General features: G+C 37.1%; 1 long non-coding RNA gene across 1 annotated transcript; it reads right to left on the minus strand.

The window, feature by feature from the left end:
• Positions 1 to 340: 340 nt before the first annotated feature.
• Positions 341 to 2,502, minus strand: LOC113277553. The gene is made up of 4 exons (XR_003324982.1): positions 2,177 to 2,502; positions 1,888 to 2,048; positions 966 to 1,518; positions 341 to 801 (listed from the first exon to the last, which is right to left on the minus strand). It is a non-coding gene; the product is annotated as an uncharacterized LOC113277553 (long non-coding RNA).
• Positions 2,503 to 4,431: the final 1,929 nt, after the last annotated feature.

Raw genomic sequence — 4,431 nt, forward strand, 5'->3', positions numbered from 1 at the left:
GTCAAATCAACCAGGCTCTTAAAGATCCCGACCATAGATTAGAAAATCTAGAGTTCAAATTAGCTAGATCCTACAACCCTATTTTTTCTGTGGAGTGCATCAAGGAAGGAATATATGTAACTTGCAATTTTGTGAAGTTTTACAAAAAGTAGATGACTATACATCCACGAACTGTTACTGTAGCAAAATTTAACTAATCGGTTCACTAAGAACCAAGTATTCCAAAATATGGCATAATTCTTATAAGTGTTTCACATTTTGCAATTTTCAAGAAAAAAAATATTATTCAAGGAAGGAATATATGGCAGTGTCGTAAATCCTATAATAAAAATGCGACAAAGAAGGAATATATGTCTAACTTGCAATTTTGTAAATTTTTACAAAAGTAGATGACTATACATCTACAAACCGTTACTGTAGCAAAATTTAACTAATCGGTTCACTAAGATCCAAGTATTCCAAAATATGGCATAATTCTTTTAAGTGTTTCACATTTTGCAATTTTCAAGAAAAAAAAAATATTATTCAAGCTTAGAAATGACAACATTGGGGCACCTTGATGATATGAGTTGAGACCTTTATCTGGATTGATTTAAGAAGTATTGTAGCTGCACACTGTTGAACAAATGAGATCTGACAGAAATGCAGGACTTCCTCATCAGGATGTTCAATCTCTGACCGTTACAGGACGCAGGTCCCTTGATAATAATTTAAGACCTTTACTGGTTATCCCTTCGGAAGAGCTTTTTTGTTTGTAACCAACCCCAAAGCAACTGGCATCTTTGTTAACGAAAAATTTGGCTGCAAAGAAAGTTTTTGAACGTAAATCTAACATATTTAGTTGTAGATGACCATAGACACTGTAGTATTTATTAATATTCTGAACGATGTATGTAGAGATATCCTTCCAATGGGAAGTCTGCCCTGCTAATGAAGTTACTAAACATAGAGTCGGAAAAGCTTACCATGATTGACATGTCTTTGCATTGCCCACCACTTCTCTCCGCATTTAAAATAGCCTCCATAACCGGTGCAAGAAATTATTTAAGGAAAAATACATATCACTGATTAAATTTGAAAGACTTCGATAAAGCTTTCCATGATTGTCGTTGTCCGTGCTCCGCCCAAATTAAGAACGAAGAGAACAATCTGATAAACACGTAGCTAGAAACTTAAGCATAATAAAATTCTGTTACACATTAGGAATCTTGAGTCTTCGTTTTAACAACATTTTGATAACTTTGTATATAACCCTGTCTCCTTCTTTTCCTTGAATTTAAAGCCTTAATGTAGTTCCTTACCATCAGGCACACCTTCCGTCTCACAACTCTCAAATCCTTCTACTGCACCCTCCCACTTCTTTATCTGTAAGTACTTCAATATCATAGGAAATTATCTTCTTTTTATCTTAGCGTCTCTTATGCTTCTTCATTTCTCTTTTTTACAATGCTACAACTTCGTACTTTTCATCGAGACCATAGTTGTTGCGAGACCTATTAGTTACCGAAGCAAATGAACCTGCCAAAGATGAAAGTATAAAAATTAGGAAACAATAATTTTTCTTCGTATCAACTAAAGTAAAGTTAAGATTAACTGAAACAACAAAACCTTGTAACATCAGGTGAGTAAGGAGCACCAAGGAGATATGTTCTACTATATTGTTTTTGGCTATGAGCTGAATGATCCAAAACATTGATCTATACATGTTTCCCCTAGTCATCAACATGGAGTCATGGACTCAATTACTGCTTTAACCCTACTTGAAGAACCAACCTTAACTAAAATAGAGTACAACATGTGAATCAAAGTACACCCCATAAGCTTGAAAGACCAATAGAGAAAAAGCATAACATTTAAACAACAACTATCTAACTGACTATATATTACCATTATCAAGGATGTGATAAAGTTCAAGAGCCATGAATTGGATTAAGCACCTTGTTCACGATCCCCTAGTAGATCCCTCCTCTTATTATTCTAGTTTACCGGTTCTTCATCCGGTTCCGCTCCTTCTGTTTCATACTATTGTTGTATTCCATCCTCATACCCTGGAATTGAAGGGAAAGCCCAAAGAAAGATAGAGTAAATTATAAATTTATCATCAAAATCAAACGTAAATAAAAAAAAAAGAAGAAAACTAACCCCTAGAAGATTAAAAAAAACAAATTGGAATTACCTAGATATAATACATGAATAATTTAGTGTTATGCAGTATAGAAATATTCTGCTAATGCAAAAGAAATAATTTCACGGCTAACGGAGATCGAATTTCTGATAGAACTTTTACAGCTTCTGTATAAATTGATGCGGAAAGAATTAATAGGGTTAACGGAGATCAAAAACACCAACATTATCACCCCAAAACAATAAAACACAATCGAAAGAAAGGAAGAGTGCAAGTTTGGTCCACTCAAAAGCATAACAACCCACACGAAAACAATTTTGATTCCTTGAAAACGGTAGATTTTGCTTGAATCGTTGAATGTACTATTCATGGAAACACAGTTGTATCTAGGGTAAACTTTTGAGCAGGTGAAACCGTGAAAGTATTTTATACGGAAACAAATTGGGACCATGAGTCTTCCCTAGCCGTCTAATGACTACTCCATCCGGAGCTTCCCGACCTTCGGATCGAGTCTATATTAAACGTCGTCCGTCTGATAGCTTTTGTCATCATGGAGACAAACACCATACCTTTTTATAACAATGACTTATGAAATTCAGTGGAGAATGATCATGAAACTGAGTAATAAAAGTGAGTAGTTGTTTATTATCAATCCTTAAGATCAGCCGTGGATTCGACCATGAATTCGGAATAATATAGTTGAATATTGCCATTCCATGGGATCGTGGATTCGACCATAAAATCAGAGTAATTAAATATTACCATTCCATGAGATCAGCCGTGGATTCGATCATGAAATCGGAATAATGAGATGATACAATTGTTTATTGCCATTCCATGGGATCAGGCCGTGGATTCGACCATGAAATAAGAGCAATTTTTATTGCCATTCCATGGGATCAGGCCGTGGATTCGACCATGGAATAAGAGCAATAATAGATCATTCTAGGAATTCAGTGGTGAATGTCACGACAGAATTAATCTCTTGCAGAAAAGATATTAGCCAGTTAAAGCGTCACATCCATTCTGAATGGTGCATAGTCAGGGAGTCACGGGTGTTGTTTACGACCTGAAGGCGTTATTTTTCTCAATCTACGGAGAACCGCCTGTATCTATACACGGTCTCTCCACATAGTCAGAGAACAGTGAGTGTCACCGATGTCCTGAAGGCGTTAATGCTCTCAATCTTCGGAGAACCGCATAATCGTTCTTCTATGTGAAGGTGGGTCTCTCTCCTGCAGTCAGGGAACAATGAGTGTCACCGACGTCCTGAAGGCGTTAAGCTCTCAATCTACGGAGAACCACCCAATTATGTTATTCTGCATAGAGGTCATGATGAAATGCCATGGATCGAATCGCTCAGCTAGTGGGCCTTTTCGAAGACATATTCATCATGGCTTCGTAAAATATGAATCGTTGCATGCCTGAAAGCCGTGTCAAAAACATGCCTCATGATTTTACGATTTTTCCCTTTGTTGAAAATCCACCATCAACATTAAGTCCCCTGCTTAGTGAGGGACAGTCATGTTCCGCAGTAAGCATTAAATGGTGATTTTCATTCGATAGATCGGTGGTTGAACTCAGTCATACAAAGGTAGTCTCAGGATCCTCGATTTGCTCCAATGGTGTCATGTACGAGCAAACGCGCAGATAAGGACCCTGGTAGCAAGATAGAGTGTCATCTCGTAAGCATGGAAAAATGAGGCACTGCTGATTTGCGCTTTCAGAAGCCTAGTTATGGTCGGTTTAGGATTTATGGGCCCGAGTCCAAAAAAGGAAACCCACGCTTTATTTGGTTTTGGAAATAAATTTGATATAAAAGGGAAGAAACCCTAAAATTTATTTTATTTTTTGACCGACCAGGCTTCTTCATCTCTTCACCACCTTCACGTGAGCAGCAGCAGGATAGGAAGAAAGTTCGCCGGACGCCACCCGTCGCCGATCACCGTCCGACCAAAATCCGATCGGCGTCGACCAGGTAAGTCCGACTTTTTTTTTTTTCTATGTGTTCTATGATTTCATGAGTTGCTCATAAACACAAGAAAATCCCATGGTTGCATGCATGCGTAGGATTTACGAAGAATTTTTAGAAAACGTATATGTGCGCCCGTTCGTTCGTTTAAGAAACGAGCAAAAATCCCTAATATGGAAGAGATTCAAAATTTTTTGAATAGACATGGTTTAGTTGCAGTAGTAAAAGTTTTGTTTATTAGGTTTCATGAAAACCCAAGTTTGTTTTCGAAGCATGAACTTTGCAAATACTTTTAGGAACGTAGGTTTGTTCGTAATAAAAGTAGTAAATAATG

Source organism: Papaver somniferum, chromosome 5 (genome assembly GCF_003573695.1).
Source record: "Papaver somniferum cultivar HN1 chromosome 5, ASM357369v1, whole genome shotgun sequence".
Lineage (NCBI taxonomy): Eukaryota > Viridiplantae > Streptophyta > Magnoliopsida > Ranunculales > Papaveraceae > Papaver > Papaver somniferum.